Source organism: Schistocerca serialis, chromosome 7 (assembly GCF_023864345.2).
Source record: "Schistocerca serialis cubense isolate TAMUIC-IGC-003099 chromosome 7, iqSchSeri2.2, whole genome shotgun sequence".
Classification (NCBI taxonomy): Eukaryota; Metazoa; Arthropoda; class Insecta; order Orthoptera; family Acrididae; genus Schistocerca; species Schistocerca serialis.
This window is the reverse complement of record NC_064644.1, coordinates 68,572,720-68,592,278: the sequence shown is the minus strand read 5'-3', so window position 1 is coordinate 68,592,278 and position 19,559 is coordinate 68,572,720. Positions and strand designations below refer to the sequence as shown.

General features: G+C 42.3%; 2 non-coding genes across 2 annotated transcripts; one reads left to right on the top strand and one right to left on the bottom strand.

Moving 5' to 3' along the window:
* Window positions 1-6,316: 6,316 nt before the first annotated feature.
* Window positions 6,317-6,391, bottom strand: Trnat-agu (transfer RNA threonine (anticodon AGU)). The gene has a single exon. It is a non-coding gene; the product is annotated as a tRNA-Thr (tRNA).
* A 132-nt stretch (window positions 6,392-6,523) lies between these two features.
* Window positions 6,524-6,598, top strand: Trnat-ugu (transfer RNA threonine (anticodon UGU)). Its single transcript has one exon. It is a non-coding gene; the product is annotated as a tRNA-Thr (tRNA).
* The last annotated feature ends 12,961 nt before the right edge of the window (window positions 6,599-19,559 follow it).

Genomic DNA, 19,559 nt, shown 5'->3' with positions numbered 1-19,559 from the left:
GTACAGTGTCGACGCGCTGTTTCGTACGAACAATCCCCCAGTGTCCTTGGTGAAGTAACTGTAACACTTCTTTTTGCAAAACTCTAGAGATCAATACACGTGATTGTCCATTGTCATTTTGAAGACGAATCTCACCTATCACCGGCTGAAGTGGCCGAGCGGTTCTAGGCGCTACATTCTGGAACCATGCTACTGCTACGGTCGCAGGTTCGAATCCTGTCTTGGGCATGGATATTTGTGATTTCTTTAGGTTAGTTAGGTTTAAGTAGTTCTAAGTTCTAGGGGACTGATGACCACAGAAGTTAAGTCCCATAGTGCTCAGACCCATTTGAACCATTTTTTCGCACGTATCTGTACAGCGAGGCTACGCCGACATGCGAAGTATCGGCGCGCTACGGAATTCCTTCAGTCATTCAATCAGTGAGGCCAGGATGTGGGAACATAATTGAGCAAAATGTTCAAATCTGGGTCAGCTTCCGTGGCCTGTGCAATTTTCTTACAGTTCAACGGAAAAGACTGAAGCAATGCTCAGAATCCTGAGCATCGATGTGACAACAAGATGCAGCAGAAGCGCCAAAGTCTGTGTCAGGGCTAACCGGAAGGCGTGAAAGTGCGTCCGCATTACCACGTTGAGCTGTCCGATGATACACAATCTCGTACTGGTATTGGGATAACAACAAAGTCCATCGTTGCAATTTTTGGGCAGTTCGTACAGGAACTGGCTTCATCGGATGAAACAAGGTCTGCAGCTGCTTGTGATCCGTTATTAAGTAGAATTTTCTGCCATATAAATAGAGGTGGAATTTTGTGACACCATACACAATAGCCAATGCTTCTTTCTCTATTTGTTAATAGTTACACTGAGATTTGAACAACACTTTTGGGGCGAAAGCAATAGGCCTGTCTTTATCACAAATCTGTGCGAAAGCACTGCACCTATTCCTTGAGGGGAATCGTCAACTTGGAACACAACTGTTTTGTAAGGATCAAAACGAACCAAGCATCGATCACTGAGTAATGCATCTTTAAGTTTTTGAAAGCTTCTTGGCACTCATGTGTCCAAACAAAGGGAACGTTCTTGCGACGCAAGCGATGCAACGGAGATGCGATTTGTGCAGCATTCGGTATGAGCCGAATATAATAGGTCATTTTCCCTAAAACTGACTACAGTTCTTTGACACTGTGAGGAGCTGGCAGGTCACGTATGGGTAACAAATGTGACGCAAGATGATGTACACGTTCACTGTTCATGATATGACCAAGGTACTGCAACTCAGGTTAAAAGAATTCACACTTGCCCAGTCTACACTTCAGTCCTGTATCAGATAACACACGAAACAAAGCACGCAAATTTGCAATGTGTTCTTCAGGTGTACGAACTTCTGCTACCACAATACCGTCCAAATAGTTTGAACAGTTTGGTACGTGAGCAGTCAGCTGTTTTTGTACGTGAACAATCAGCGGTTCCAAATACCGTTGGAAAATGGCGGGTGCGGAAGAATTGCTAAAAGGCCAACGCAAATATTTAAACAAGCTCAAATGAGTGTTCACAACACACACAGTTTGAGATTCTTCGTCTAGTGGTATTTGAAGATATGCGTCGGCAAATCAATTTTCGAAAGTAGCGACCAGTGCCTAATCATGTGAGCGATACATGACAGGCAAAGTAGATTTTCCAAGAATGGGAATATCTTGTACACTATAAGCTGTCATGCGCGTGCTAGCTGTAGACAGGCGTGGGGAGCCTAACAGCTTATATGTGTGACGATTCAGCACCCGTGTCCAACTGAAATTTCACACGTTTTGCACTAAGACGTTGGGTTGGGTTGATTTGTGGGGACGGGACCAAACAGCGGGGTCATCGGTCTCATCGGATTAGGGAAGGATGCCAAAGCAAGTCGGCCGTGCCCTGTCATCAAAGCATTTGTCTAAGGCGATTTATGGAAATCATAGAAAACGTAAATCAGGATGGTTAGACGCGGGATTAAAACGTCGTCTTCCCGAATGCGAGTCCAGTGTGCTAACCACTGCGCCACCTCGCTCGGTTTTTGCACTAAGGTGCAAATGAACAAAACTTTTGTTGGACTGGCGTATAAATGGGCCTTGTCACTTGACTATTGTTGGTTCAAATGGCTCTGAGCACTATGAGACTTAACATCTGAGGTCATCAGTGCCCTAGAAGTTAGAACTACTTAAAGCTAACTAACCTAAGGACATCACACACATCCATGCCCGAGGCAGGATTCGAACATGCAACCGTAGCTGTCGCGCGGTTCCAAACTGAAGCGCCTAGTACCGCTCGGCCACACCGGTCGGCGGTTTGACTTTTGTGAGTGGGCAGAATTCTTATGTTTGAGTTTGATCTGTTGCAAACATACGGATTGTAGGTGACCTTCCTCTCCACAAGCATAACACTGTGCTATTTGTGCCGTGAATATCACCGAGGGCATGACTTCATTCTATTTAATGATGTAGCCGCCTGTTTAGAGAACTGTTTACGCAGCTTGGCTCACGGGTGCTATTGCTGCCTTTTTGGCCGGTCGTGAGCAAGGGATGACTCAACACAACAAATCGGTGGCTGCTCAAATTTATCTGACGCTGCGGCACCTGAATCATACTGATCCAGAATTTGCACTATGTGATGAAATGATGGATCTGTCTGTTTCAAAATCTGTTCTTTAATTTGGACATCAGTTTCATTGTACACGATCGCATCACGAAACATTACATCCGAATATAAAGCAACACAAGCACATTTGAATTTGCATTTCCTCGTCATACCCTGCAAATCTGTTACCCACCCGAGATAAGTCTGTTGCGACCTTTTTTTGAAACGAAATAATTGATACCTATCTGCCAACAGATTCACTTGTTGGTCATAATAGTTAGTTAGAGAACCTATAACCTCATCATAGGAAAGTTCCCTCGGAGTGACGTTAGGGAACCATTTCTGAAAGAGACGGAAGACTGCAATTCCTACCGTTTACAAAAAGAAATGTAGCTTCACAGTACGTGATACTTTGTGAGCAATAATGTGGACTTCATACTGTGGGAACCACTCGAGCCGTTCCTCTTCTTTTTCGTTAATCTGGCAAAAAAGGCAGTGTGGATATCGGAGCTACAGTAGTTGTATGCTGGGCTGCGTTAGGTGTTTGGTTCACCAATAACTGCTGTACCGTGTTGAGAAGGGTTGCAGTCTGCTGTGTCTAAAACTGAAACATCTGCGTTAGCTGCGTGCCATCTATCGCTTGCAGCTGAGATGCCTGGTCACGGGGTGGAATAGGCAAATGCAATAAACATATCATGCAAGCAACAAAAATAAGCACACAAAGAAAATTTCAGCAACGCCCACCTGAAAACACTGAATTGAAAAAAAAACACTATAAAAGACACTGTTGAAACAGGTAAACACACCCCAGCAAAGAAAAGACAAGGTAGAATTAAGGCGCCAGAAAAACACAAAAGCCCACAACAAAGGAAAACTGTGGTAGCTAGCGGCTCTGGGTGAGAAATGTGACAGGTTGTGACTTTTGTATTCGTTCATGTTATGGCCAATCTTGTTGTGTCTAGGAATCCTTCCTATTCGGTTCGCTAGACAAACATTCAACTAGAATTAGTGAGTTTTATTAAAATAAGAAAATTACAATACTTAACTTTGTCAATTACACAGATTTGTCGCAAGCAAAGGGCGACATACGAAAGGATCGCTCTTTGCAGTGACTACTGACCTGTAACTGAGAAAAGTCTGTCCTGAACAGCTATCGAAGTGGCTAATGTTAAAGCTACTATCGAAGTCGCTGTCGTTGACGCTGCTATAGAAGTGGCTCCAGTAGTCGGGCGCGGCGTCCAAGTCCTCTTCAGCCAGGGGCCGCTGCTGTCATCCTGGCAGGGGGTCAGTCAGTTCCTGACTGGCGCGCCAGAGCTAGACTTTACGCCATTACAGGGCATTTAGTCAGGAGCTTTTCGTCTCAGTCCAAAAGGAACAACTGTTGATGTTTCATGGATTTGTAACTATCCAACGCTTGGTAGCTCTGATATAAGTACCTAACTGAATCTTCTAAGTCATTCAGCAGAGTCCTGTACTCACAGTTATTAATATCAGCCTAAATAACATGTTACAAAAATACTCAAAAAAAGTAAGGCCCAGTTTGGCTCCTGCAGCAATAGCGACACATCAGTTAATAACATAGAACAGCTTAAAGAAAAACAAATACATAAATACTGTATATCTGGAGATTTTTGATAATGTGAAATGGATTTTATTCTTTTTATTGTTAAGGTAGTGTTATATTAATCATAGTGATAGAAGGGTAAGACTCCAAGATGCAACTCCAGGTGGGTGTAAAATGAATGTGCCCAACCCCTGAAGCAGTTCTTAGGATCTCTTAATTCTATAAATTACAATCTAAACATAAATGAATGATGATGGCATCTAATCATACTAAATGATAAACGTTGTTCCTGCTTATATATTTACTGTAGATTTAAAAAAAAACATTTATATTAGAAAGTTTATATTTCCTAAGTAAAATTGCTAATCAATTGTCCACCTCTGCCCCTTATTATGAGTGCACAGTTTAATATCAATAACGTGAAATCACTGACATCATCTACGAACCAAACACTAGAAGACACTACTTTCAAAGATGATCTACGGTGCTGTGGAACCTCAGTGGAAATAAACTAACGTGATCACAGCTGCTTAGGTTATATAGCCCTAATAAGCCGAAGCAGTTTGCGATATCACCGTATGTACTGCGTCCGGTGTGTCGAAGTGATGGTTCTCGTACTCGTCTCCGACGATGGAAGAACGCCAGCCACAAATCAACTCCTTCAAACACTAGGACGGCAGAAGGTGGTCCCCTGACTAATATACTTCAATACTGTCTTCTCCTCTCTGTGTTCTACAGAAGAGAAACGCGACCTCCCAGCCACAAGGACAGAGTTCAGATAACGTCTCAACGTAAGTATAGGCAGAGGAAGTGCCCTCAATTACTGAACGCTCCGTACTTAACGACGACTTCCTACCCGGATGTGAAGTCCAAAATCGTCGCAACAGTACAGTGCCTAACTGTTCTAAGTATAAACTCTCCTGAGAGCAAAGACAGCAAGTCCATCTGTACCAACAAAGCTGATATCGAGTGACCGTCACACATGGGCGTTCGCAGTGGAAGACCACGTCTCTCCACTGCTGTCTTCCCAGCAAGGTTCGGCTCCCCACCATCGTAACTTCGAAAACGAATCATATTCCCGAAACCACGGAATACTCTCCCTCTCTACAGATGGTTCTGAACGCCAACCAACCGTATTTTAGTCTTTTGTCGTTCAGCGCGGAAAGTTTGCGACAAATACCTATACTCGTACAATGACACGCTTCTGAGTAAAAATACTTGGAAATAACACAGCCTGCGTGGTTTCCGAGGTGACGCTTCTTCGTTCCTCTCACCTGCGTCTTAAATTTGCAGAACTCGGAAGTATTATCCGGCTATCCTTCCAGCCCCACTATAATAGCAGCCGGTCGCGAATCTATTGCGCCCCAGCGTTCAGGTGTCTCAACGTCCGTCTTGCTACATCCTGTGTTTAAGCAGGACCAACGCATGTGCGGGCCTTCCACCCAGAGTTAGAGTTCTGCCTGCCGTTTCATCTCCACTGTCGTTCCAATCTCTACTAGTATAGGCAATCATTCATTACGCCACTGTGATTATAAAGACACTTCATCACCTTTCATGCAATGAGCGTTAACAATTATTTACAAGGGGGTACGTGACAATGTCAGTCTCCTTTATATATTCATATATACGATGTACAACCTATGACATGATACTTAATTGTATTTGAAGATCACGGCAAAATATGTGGATCAGTTCTTGTAAGGTAAGAAATTATAGCCACCTTACAAGACATTGTATTATGCGAAAGACTAGAGTATTCTGTAACACAGGAGTTCAAAAACGGAAAAAATGGTGGATAGTTCATTGTTACCACGTATTTAATTTCATTGTTGGAGGTACAATGGGGAGCTGAAAGAAGTTCTCGATGTAGGAGTTATGTCTTAGCAAAAAGTAGTGGACGTACTTAATGACTAAATATATATGACGGTAGTATCTGTTCCCGAAAGAACAGTTACCGTGGATGACCATGCAGCTTTGCTAGAAATGAAATGATAATTAAATAGACACCCTAGCAGCAAGCAGGCGTTGATACACTTCATTGGGGACATGTTGAAAATGTGTGCCCCGACCGGGACTCGAACCCGGGATCTCCTGCTTACTTGGCAGACGCTGATAAGCTTCATTGGGGACATGTTGAAAATGTGTGCCCCGACCGGGACTCGAACCCGGGATCTCCTGCTTACTTGGCAGACGCTCTATCCATCTGAGCCACCGCGGGCACAGAGAATAGCGGGTCTGCAGGGACTTAACCCTTGCACGCTCCCCGTGAGATCCACATTGGACATGTTGGGAATGTGGATCTCACGGGGAGCGTGCAAGGGATAAGTCCCTGCAGACGCACTATCCTCTGCGCCCGCGGTGGCTCAGATGGATAGAGCGTCTGCCATGTAAGCAGGAGATCCCGGGTTCGAGTCCCGGTCGGGGCACACATTTTCAACATGTCCCCAATGAAGTGTATCAACGCCTGCTTGCAGCTAGGGTGTCTATTTAATTATCAATTAATGACTAAATGTTGCATATGGACAAAATCAGAAAAAAGGTAGCTAAAGTTTGGTATCTTGAAATAGGAATAAGTTATGAGAGAAGGTACAAGAGAGACATACATGATCTCATGAGAAGTGTCCAGACAGCCCTTTGTACTGGGGAACTGACCAGCAGATGTCACGAAAAGCGGACGTAATAGAATAAAAGGAGGTGGGGCGTGTTGTATTGCGTGTAGAGAAGAAGGAACATCAGAACGGGTGGCCAAGAAGCTGGATATCAGCCGAGTAACAAATCCTCTATCATGTACATTTCAGCATTTCTGAGACTGCCAAAATCGACTATTGGTAACGTGATTGTGAAGGGCAAACGCAAAGTTACAACCACTACTAAACCAAGGCCTGGTAGAGATCACGTACTCACAGAGGGTCACGGTAGACTAAAAAATCACATGAAATCGACGGAAGGAATCACTAGTGAGATTCAAAGTGGTAAAAGCGGTTCATCTAGCACAATGACTCTGCACATCTGTACGAAACCAGCGGTCTACAGTGGCCGAGCATCACAAGCCTAATATTTCTGGAGCCAAATGATAGGCGACGGTTTAGGTGGTGCAGAGGGCCATTGGACAGTGGATGACAGGAAACGAGCAATTTGGACTGATGAATCACTCTATAGCCTGTGCCAATCTCTTGGAAGGGTTTTGATGTGGCGAACTCCTGGAGAACCGTACGTGCCATGGTGTGTAACGCCAACAGTGGACTATGGAAGAGATGGTGTTACGGTGTGAGTGAGTGTGTGTGTGTGTGTGTGTGTGTGTGTGTGTGTGTGTGTGTGTGTGTGTGTGTGTGTTTCTTGGTTGTTGTTGATTACCTTACTGCACTTAAGTAATCACTCAGTGCGAGAAGGTATCCCCACATCTACCAGCATTGTGTACTGCCTACAGTAGAGCTACAATTCAGAGATGATGGTTGTATCGGTAGGACTTTGCACGCTGTAATAAAGAAATATTTGTGAGGCAATCGTTTGTGAACAATAATATTCCTGGATCGGACTTGACTGGCCAGACTCCCGACCTATGCCCAGTGGTTAACTAGAACGTCGCCTTCGCTCCAGACCCCAACACCCAATACCACTACTTTCTCCTTTGTCGGATCTGGAGAAATAATGGTACGCAATGTCTCCACTGATATTGAGATATCTCATTGAAAGTTACCCTAGCTGAGTTAACGCCATCATAAATGCGAATATCGGACACAGTCGACACTAAATGGAAACAGTCGAAGCGGAATCTGCAGCCAAGTGGGAGGAAATGCGCAGGTCCAGGCTCTGTATATGATGTGCTAAATTGTTAATAGGAACGAATACAGCACAAGTGCTAAAATTTGGAGCATTGCTACCAAGAGAGAGGAGCAGAGAACTGCATCAAACCAATCTTTTGAATGATCCTCTAAAAACATCGATTTGTGTTGGTTCGATGGTTGCTGGATTTGAGAAAGCGGACCAAACAGAGAGGTCATCGGTTCCTTTGAAAGGAGTCATACCGCCATTTGCCCGAAGTGATTTAGGGAAATCACGGAAAACCTAAATTAGAATGGCCGGATGCGGTTTTTAGCCGTCGTCCTCCGGAATGCGAGCCCCGTATGCTAACCACTGCGCCATCTCGCTCTGTTAATGATCTGCGGTTTATCGTATATAAAATGTATTGTGTCTATGACAGTGGCACTAGTTCTTCCCGTCTTTGTAATTTTCGCAAACATTTCATAATGAATCATTCACCTTGTAACGGAGTGTACGCCGGTTTGCCGCTTCCAGGAAGATTGAAACAATGTGCCGGATCTTGATTCGAGTGTGAAGCCTTGCATTTCCCGAGAAAATATTCTTAGAGTCTGATCCATCAAGGCACATACAATCTCCCATTACAGCTATACATCTGTCAGTAGCTTTCCGAACTTCATTGAAACCTTTCCTGCGTATGTTGTGGGGCTAGCACCACTGAAACGAAAGATATTGGTTAGAAATGGCTTCGCCTAAACATACAGGATTGTTTCTAGGATGAATTTTTCACTCTGCAGTGGACTGTTCTCTGTTTTGAAACTTCCAGACACACTGTGTTCTGGAAGCAGCATTGAAACTGGAACCTTTGTATTTCGTGGACGATACCACACCACTGAACTATATAAGCGGACTCACAGCTCTCCCACGCGGATTTACTTGCTGTAAAGCTCAGTTGTTAAGATCTATGTGTGCGAAATACACGTCTCTAGATGTGAATCCCAGTGTGGCATATACTTACGATCTGCCGGGACGTTTCTTTCGAATTTAACACCTCAAACATGTCGTTAGGTTGAATTTTCATTATTTTTCTTGAACTGTTTTCTATTTAAGCCATATTTTCGAGAGTGTTGCAAAATTTCCTCGTTATCGAAACTTAATTTTTTATCCTTATTACTTTACTATCATCTTGTTGTAGGAAAATCTGTATGTACTCAGCGCCTTTGAAGAGATGTACCACTCACAGTTTAAGCCTAGTGTACAGAAAATTATGCTGCCCTTGTGTTTGGTCCATTTCAATGGCCCATGTCGCTAGGCCTTTCATCCCGCTAATGGGCCGTCGGCAGGACCTATCTGGGCCCGAACTCTCGACCCCAGTAATCACGCCCGCCTCGGATTACGGCCACGCCTGTCCTGCGACCGTAATCCCTCCACCAGATAATGTGGCCTCCCGGAGCCCCTGCGCATTGTCACTGCGTCTCTGATGGTTCTGGAGAAGCTGTCGATGGTATTGTCGTCCTCTTGCGACTCGTACTTGCTGCCTTGCACGTCCACAATATAAATAGACACAAATGCTTTCAGAAATGGTTTCTTAGCTTCGATTAATTTCTGTTTGAAATTACCAAAAGTCATTATTTTAATAGTTAAATTCTGTGCTGTGTAATGGAACTGTTCAATACATCCCTTTTTTCGTCAATAATCGGAGAACCCGTTACATTATAATTCATAACAAGATCCAGAGACAAAGAAAATGCTGTTAGTACATACTCCATCTTCTACATGTAAATGTACAAGGATAAAGCGTAATACTGACATACTATTAACTATTTTATAAGAAACATTTATTTTTTTGTATCTCTAATGTACTTTACAATACTTTTCTGTTCTGAAATAAAGAATATTTACATTTAGTCTAATAATCGTACTTATTGTTTTCCACAAGTGTTCAAAAAGATAAAATCCATAGAAAACTGTATTTCCTTTCGTTTCAAGAAAATTGATGAAATTCTAACCCTTTCGTCAGAGATATCAATTATATCGACAAAGTAAGCATATCTTTCTACTGAAACGGTTGTATCTCTGTTCTTCTTAACATGGAGTATGTGTAATGTTTTGATGGAGGGCAGTTCTGAAGTTGTAAAGCGGTTCTTGTTTTGAGATGTAACAGGTGGAAATTAGTAGTTCTTGTTTAGAAATGTGTTCCTGTGGGTGAAAACTGCAAAATATGGAATAAAATAATTTAGAAGAGAAAGTACGTTCCTGTTTGATGTACGGATAATATGGTTCAAATGGCTCTGAACACTATGGGACTTAAAATCTGTGGTCATCAGTCCCCTAGAACTTAGAACTACTTAAACCTAACCAACCTAAGGACATCACACACATCCATGCCCGAGGCAGGATTCGAACCTGCGGCCGTAGCAGTCATGCGGTTCTGGACTGAGCGCCTAGAACCGCTAGACCACCGCGGCCGGCTGATGTACGGATAAACAGAAGCCGAACATCACTTTGTACTTTTAGCGTGAAGGAATCATAAATTGTGTTTAATAGCTGAAGATGCATAATCTCCAATACACACGCTGTAGTTGCGTAAAATTGATTACTTAACCACATTTTAATTACATTTTAACACATATTATGGTTCTAAACAGAGCAGAGGGGTCAGAACTGACATACTTTTTCGATTAATTTCCGGACTATCCGTCGATTGTTTCTCTGAATGTCGGTGGCAGATCAGAAATAGTGAAGATAATATGGGAGAATCAATTTCCATCTCGTTCAAAATCGACGTCTCTCCACAAGGCAAAAACAATGTAGCAGTTCGTTGCTAATAATCTGAACGCCTTGCTTCCCGTCGTCGAATGCAGTAATGATTTCCTTTGGTTTCTTGTTCTCTTCTTTAGTCTCAAGTCTCGTTTGATGCAGTTCACCACTCCAATCTTTCCTGTGCAAGCCTTTTCATCTCTTCTTTAACTACTGCAACCTACGTCCGCCGGATGGGGCTTATTGTAGCCTTGGTCTGCTTCTACAATTTGTACACGCCTCAGACCTCGTTCTGTTAACATTCTGATGATTCTTTAATGTTTCATGACGTGATCTGTGACTCGATCCTTTCTTTCAATCAGATTCATTTTTCCTCCAATTGATTTCTGTATCTGTTCATTAGTCATTAGATCTGCCATCCTAGCCCTTACTATTTTTCTCTAGCATTACATTAAAAAAAAATTCTTTCCTCTTCTTGCTGACTTTTTATAGTTCGCGTTACTTCGTAGCATTTAAATTTATATTCAGTGCTTGAAAAATTCTCTTTTTCAAAAAGGTCTTTTGCTCTTTAACGGTTAGCATGTTATGCTCTCTCTACATCAGACTGTCAGTTCTGTTCTTCAGAAACAGGGAAGTCAGCTATTGCTTTTGGTGTCACATTTTCTAAGCTAATTCTGTTAGCAACACTCGATTACATTCTACTACTCTTGTTTCCCTGTTCGGGATGCTCGTCTCATAACCACTTCTCAATACGTTATCCATTCCGTTGAACTGATGTTTCAAGTTTTTGACATCTCTGACATAATATCGATGCCACTGGCAAGTTTCAAAGTTTTTGTTTGTCCTCCCTCAACCGTAATCCCTTACCAGATTTCTTCTTGGTTATCTTTACTGCTCGAGCAATAGACACACAGAATAGAATCGGGGAGAGATTGCAATATTGTCTTTCTCATTCACCAATTATTGCTTTCCTGTAATGTGTTTCGACTCTTATAACAGAAGTGTAGTCTTTATGCAATATTTCGTTCGGTGTTTTATTCCGGCTAGTTTAAGAAGTTCAGTGATGTACTCCAGTCAACAATCTGTAAATTCACGAACGCTATAAATTTGCCTTTCTTTAACTTCTCTTTAAAGGCAAGTCTCGGAGCCGGTATTGCTTTTCGTGTTCTTACATTTCTCCGGTAGGGAAACTGGTCTTCACCCAGGTCGACCTCCACTAGTTTTCTATTCTTATCTAAATAATTCGAGCCAGTATTTTGGAACCGTGACTTATTAGCCACGGATCAGTAAGATTAAAACTTATTACCACCTGCCTCCGTTTCCATATACCAACTAAGTAGCCTGAAATTCATTGCCTTTGATTAATATATCGAGACTCAGCCGCTCTCTACGTCACACGAGTGCCACACTTCAGTTGTGTACAACGCAATCGTAGGGCATAATGTCTTAATAGTATTTAGAAAGCAATGCTGCTACTATAAACAGATTTAGCCAGGTGTAGCGAAAAAATACAGCAGCCTTGGTAACAACCACCCATAACCTTTACATGATTACGTCAGATATCCTCGGGTAATAGAACAGTAGAGAGTGCTCTCCGGGCTAAGTAAAGTTAAGAAATGGAATTGCTCAATTGCTCCCTCTACGCTTACATTGAACATCTCTGTAAATCCTGTAGAATCCTACTGTTTCCCCCTTAGTTACTAGTCCTGACATGCTGCCGAGTGAGTACAAACAAAACCGAACGAACCCGTCAACAAATCCCACAGAAAATTCCGTTCTTCCTCCCATACAACGAGGAGCGCCTTGGCATACCACTCCTCACAGTACCATTTAATACTACCACTGCCGATTTATTGTATCTTAGTGCAAATCCTATAACCCAGGGCAGTGCAATGGATTGTCTAGTTGCATTATAAAATGTGTAAAACATATTTACCTTAAACACAAGTATTTTTTTTAACATCATGACTATGAAACCACGCTTTTCACCAATTCCTAAATTCATGTGAAGACATTATTTTAAAGTTTGAATTGTTATGTATATATGTTTTGTAAATGCTTTCAGCTGAAGACTGGATGTACATGTCCGTCTGTCAAAGGTACATACTAACAATATACAAATAGACAAAGTTTTGTTCGGTAAATCAGAGATAAGCCGAATACATCAAAATAAAAGCTTACAGAAATGTGAACACAAAATATGAAGTGAAAAACTTCAAAGTGAGTCAGTTTTATCGCTCAAGTTGTTAATTAAAGTAAACAAAATGCAATAACTTGTAGAGAAAAACACCATTAAATTGCAAGATCTTGTTCATGTTATCAACATGCTGTTGTCATCTCCTTAGAACCATCAAACCGTACGGTCAGCACCTCCATACCAGCCTTGTATATTGGTGCACGTGAAGTATGTGACTGCCCAGTCACAAACACATCTGTATAGACGGCACGACAACGCACGCTGACCCACTATTTGAGTGGAACTATCAATGTCGCTCTCTCCTCATAATTTATGCCATGGTTCTGCATATCTATATTTAGTTTTACGTGGTGATTTTAACAAACGCATTGCAAAGATGATGAAAAGTATATTGATACTTTGGGTTCTTGATTGATAAGAGATTCATGTAGCAACATAAATAAAATAAATCATGACCACATTTCAAGTTACGGAACAAAACAAAAAATATTCTAGAACCTTAACAAGTTATATGCACAGTTTAAAAGGAAGGGAAAGTAAAGAAAGAAGAGAATTTATGTGTTACAATTTGCAGTACATTCATATGTGCCCCCCCCCCCCCTCGTCATTTTATTATGAGATGTTGCGAAAGAATCTCTCAACATAAAACGTTTTCTCCACTTGCAGGAAATCTGACTTCAAAAAATATTTTTGTTAAGTGAATCAATTTTAAATATTCAAAATTAGATTCAGGACAGCAAACATCACTTATTAAAAATACCATGCTTTTTAATAAGAAATATATCTAAAAATAAGAAAACAGTATCTTACTACCTCCTTGCAGAATAATGGGATCGAGAATTCAACTAATAAAGCAACGGATTCCGTGTTATGTTCCCCAGTTGAGCAAAAACAAATGTATGAATTGCTGCAATTTAAAAAACAAGCAAAATAAATTATTGCCAGACGCCAGGGTGGAGAAGAGTTTGTAACTCTTTAATTCAGACGAATTTTGCATGAGAACGAGACATGCACTCGACCCCCTCCTTATCTACCAGCTAATTAATTATGTGCACAACGGTAACGGAAAGAAATGATGGTGGATCCTGCTAGTTGGTAAAATAAGAACACTCACAATAATTTCATAAAAATCGTAATCTACTCGAAAAAGAGAACTTTATCATAATAAACAACAGGAAGTGGGATTCTGCCCATATCTACGAAATGATATGCGGATTAATATTACAATGAGATTTATTATACATCAAAACGTAAAAGCACATGATTGTCGACACACAGTAAGTTGAAGGATAGGGTATACTGAAATATTATGAGAATAAGAGTTGACTTGAGGACAAGGGGCTCCTACTCTCTGTGAAGCAATAGATAAACTATAATGACTGGCGGTCCTAGTGAATCAAATATTAATCTCCCATTTATATAGTAGTATTGCAATTAGTAGTGAGAGCTCTAATGGAATCACATGGAGAAACAAGCAAGATGGGCTTGTAGCAATACGAGCGCGCGTGCTGCTGAGGGATTCAGTATAAAATTGATAAGGTCCTACAATGTCGGAGCAGCAAAATACTGTAGTGAGATATGCAGCACGTCGTCGATAGGTAGCGTCCTGATGATGCAGGCGCCGACTTCTGCCGTGCAGCATCTGGGTGTCAACCGATGGCCTCGAAGGCTGTCAGAGAATTCTAAGTTCTTCCGAAAAAGAGCGACCAAGTCGCAAGACGGTCCGACTCCGATGGAGATCAGATCCAGAATTCCCTGTCCACCCAACCCAAGAGCGAAGCCAACATTGCTCTACTCCCTACTCTCCTCGAAACCGAGGATCAAAATTCAGTTCTGATTCCTAAGTTCCCCCACACTGTCTCAGAACATCATTCGCGCCAATAGCGACCGATCTCATCAATTTCGAGCAGGGCTTTATGACGTCGACTAGCCTTAGTTTAAGTTGACCAATCATGCCTCAGCTGAACTTTATTCAGCTGAGGCCACTGAACTTGCCGTTTGACCGGCTAAGGAAACAACATGCGTAGCCCACCGGGCTTCAGGCGCCACACAGTCGCACCCAACAGGGCACGGTCTACAAGTATTCTCACAATCAAAAGGACAATACAGTCAGTCAGTGCCAGGAATCTTCGTTCCGCACCGGAACGGTAAACACATAAACTGCGGCGACAATCAGCCGTCTCGCAGGTCGTTTCGCCCTGCATACAATAGGCGAAACTCGATGGACGAACCACCGAGCGAGGTGGCTCAGTGGTTAAACACTGGACTCGCATCCGGGAGGACGACGGTTCAATCCCGCGTCCGGCCATCCTGATTTAGGTTTTCCGTGATTTCCCTAAATCGCTCCAGGCAAATGCCGGGATGGTTCCTTTCAAAGGGCACGCCCGACTTCCTTCCCCGTCCTTCCTTAATCCGATGAGACCGATAACCCCGCTGTCTGGTCTCCTTCCCCAAAACAACACAACCCCCGATGGACGTCAGTCGTTCCGCCAGGCGCTTACGCCTATTGTACGAACCCCTCTGCATTCAGAGAAGTGCAGCCCCCAACCGGAAATGCCGTGTGCCGTTTCCTCTGATGCTAGCCTCGCACAACCCACCAAGGGAAGTAACCCAACATGTTTAGGAATCAAGTGAAAAGTATTTTTGAGCTCTTAGTACAAATACTCTCATTACAATAACCTTATTCAGTCTGTTACTACCGTGCAATGACATAGAACATTAATAAAACTGATGAAAATGAGAGGAGACATGCAAAAGAGGGCATGGAACCTCTCATTATTACAATAAATTTATACCATACCACTGAAGGAATGTTTAGTTAGGTCCTTACCTACACTAAACACGAATTTTCGTCACCCAGTTTTGACTGTCATTATAAGTAGTCCGTTTATGGGACCTTGTCATTGACTCACAGTCATGGTAATGATCAATATGCACATTAGTAAGTTCAAACAATACATTCCCTTACAAATTGTCATTGTGTTTATCTTCATTATATTATCTCTTATCTGCTGGAGATAACTGAACATTATTCTACATCTACATCTATACTCCGCGAGCCACCTTACGGTGTGTGGCGGAGGGTACTTATTGTACCACTATGTGATCCCCCCTTCCCTGTTCCATTCACGAATTGTGCGTGGGAAGAACGACTGCTTGTAGGTCTCCGTATTTGCTCTAATTTCTCGGATCTTTTCGTTGTGATCATTACGCGAGATATATGTGGGCGGTAGTAATATGTTGCCCATCTCTTCCCGGAATGTGCTCTCTCGTAATTTCGATAATAAACCTCTCCGTATTGCGTAACGCCTTTCTTGAAGTGTCCGCCACTGGAGCTTGTTCAGCATCTCCGTAACGCTCTCGCGCTGACTAAATGTCCCCATGACGAATCGCGCTGCTTTTCGCTGGATCATGTCTATCTCTTCTATTAATCCAACCTGGTAAGGGTCCCATACTGATGAGCAATACTCAAGAATCGGACGAACAAGCGTTTTGTAAGCTACTTCTTTCGTCGATGAGTCACATTTTCTTAGAATTCTTCCTATGAATCTCAACCTGGCGCCTGCTTTTCCCACTATTTGTTTTATGTGATCATTCCACTTCAGATCGCTCCGGATAGTAACTCCTAAGTATTTTACGGTCGTTACCGCTTCCAATGATTTACCACCTATCGCATAATCGTACTGGAATGGATTTCTGCCCCTATGTATGCGCATTATATTACATTTATCTACGTTTAGGGAAAGCTGCCAGCTGTCGCACCATGCATTAATCCTCTGCAGGTCCTCCTGGAGTACGTACGAGTCTTCTGATGTTGCTACTTTCTTGTAGACAACCGTGTCATCTGCAAATAGCCTCACGGAGCTACCGATGTTGTCAACTAAGTCATTTATGTATATTGTGTTATAACAGCTCAAATGTGTTCACCAAAGCTACTAATTAAACGTTTCGTCACACTAACAAGTATCCCTAACTATGCTCCAGTTTACCTTATCATCTCAAAATCAATATGTGATCTGTATCCGAACTGCTCTTCACAAGTTTCACTAAAATCCCATGAGAACTCGTACCTGAAGTGGTAGTAAATTATTTTCACGAAAGTGCGAACCACTACGTATGTTCGCTGTACTGTATTTAGATTTAACTACTATCAATGTAACTTACGTGCCTGTGTGCTTGTTTCGACCTTCACTAATAGGTTTTACTAAGTGAAGAATTTTTCCCTCCCTGAGAGGAAGTTAACAGAATCTGTAGCAACTTACTGCAGACTTTTCCGTCACGTCTAGCTGTTTGTGTTGCAGACGCTGGCCACGTCACCCATTGTCGCAAGATACAGCCATTAGGCCAGCATTCTACGTGTCATCACTTGGCAAACATTCACTAGTATTCGCCCAGTTTGGCCACAACTCATTTCTACATTTGACGAAACTAAATCTTTCTCGCTCTTTACGTTATAAAAGATTTTCTGAATTTTGACTGGTGTTCCTAATGTATTCTCCAAATTTGGTAAGGCACTTTGTAGTATCTAATTTAATCATCAAGATGTGGAAGTTATAGAATGGCTCGATCCACCATAGAACAATGCATTATCAACAGCCGGCCGTGGTGGCCGAGCGGTTCTAGTATCTACAGTCTGGAACCGCGCGACTTCTACAGTCGCAGGTTCGAATCCTGCCTCGGGCATGGATGTGTGTGATGCCCTTAGGTTAGTTAGGTTTAAGTAGTTCTAAGTCTTAGGGGACTGATGACCTCAGAAGTTACGTCCCATAGTGCTCAGACCCATTACAACCATCATCAAAACAAAAAATAAATCACTGCCTACCTTGCGTACAACCACTGTGCATTTGTGGATACAATCAGCTTTCACAGCAGCAGTTAGCCTAAACGAGACTCAATGAGAACTATGAGCACTTACTCCATGACTTCTCCTGAAAACTCGAATAAAACTATGAAAATTGATCGCCAGCTCAGAGTCAGCAAATATCGGAACGAAACGTGACTGCAGTTGAATTTTGAATTTTAAATTTAAATATTTATGTATTCTACACTAAACCTTTCTGCCAACTCAAACACGAGATGGATAAACTGACCTTAACTGTAGCATACTCGCTCCAGTGCAAAAGTCTATTGCGCAAAGTGATTAAAAAGGTTATCATGTTAATAACTACTGTAGGAAATTCGATCAAGACAGTTCACAGCTGTTGCAAATTTAAGTGAGAGAAGTGACCGTAGGATATATTAACAATTCTTTAGCTCTGAGGGAATATTCAACATCGTGTTCTTGCGATGCTAATGACGAAAAGTTTTTCTTATAGTCGTGAAATTGTGAAAAACATTTATAAGCTCAAACGTACAACTGAAATTTACTTGAATACGAGAAATAGAAAATTTATTAGGGTAATAAACGATTTGAAGATAATTTCCTAAAACCGCATACATATTTTCAAATTCTGCCTGTGCTCTCTGACAATACTGAAAAGGATTAACAAATGTAAGAACTGTCATGCATTGAATACGTCGGTATCGAGATGCAGCTGTTGAGATGAGGTAGCTGAAGACTGATATCTTCACGCCTCAGTGTAGGTAACTTATTACATGGCCTTGTGCTCGTTGACACAACTATGCTCTTGGCAGCCATACTCAACACTACTATCAATTTTATTTTGGAAAATCTTACAGTTCGTAACTTAATATACAGGGTGTTACAAAAAGGTACGGTCAAACTTTCAGGAAACATTCCTCACACACAAATAAAGAAAAGATGTTATGTGGACATGTGTCCGGAAACATGTAATTTCCATGTTAGAGATCATTTTAGTTTCGTCAGTATGTACTGTACTTCCTCGATTCACCGCCAGTTGGCCCAATTGAAGGAAGGTAATGTTGATTTCGGTGCTTGTGTTGACATGCGACTAATTGCTCTACAGTACTAGCATCAAGCACATCAGTATGTAGCATCAACAGGTTAGTGTTAATCACGAACGTGGTTTTGCAGTCAGTGCAATGTTTACAAATGCGGAGTTGGCAGATGCCCATTTGATGTATCGATTACCAAGGGGCAATAGCCGTGGCGCGGTACGTCTGTATCGAGACAGATTTTCAGAACGAAGGTGTCCCGACAGGAAGACGTTCGAAGCCATTGATCGGCGTCTTAGGGAGCACGGAACATTCCAGCCTATGACTTGGGACTGGGGAAGACCTAGAACGACGAGGACACCTGCAATGGACGAGGCAATTCTTCGTGCAGTTGACAATAACCCTAATATCAGCGTCAGAGAAGTCGCTGCTGTACAAGGTAACGTTGACCACGTCACTGTATGGAGAGTGCTGCTGGAGAAACAGTTGTTTCCGTACCATGTACAGCGTGTGCAGGCACTACGAGTATCAGCAGATGATTGGCCTCCACGGGTATACTTCTGCGAATGGTTCATCCAACAATGTGTCAATCCTCATTTCAGTGTAAATGTTCTCTTTACGGATAAGGCTTCATTCCAACGTGATCAAATTGTAAATTTTCACAATCAACATGTGTGGGCTGACGAGAATCCGCACGCAATTGTGCAATCACGTCACCAACACGTTTTGAACGTTTGGGCAGGCATTGCTGGTGATGTCTTGATTGCGCCCCATGTTCCTCCACCTACGCTCAATGGAGCACGTTATCGTGATTT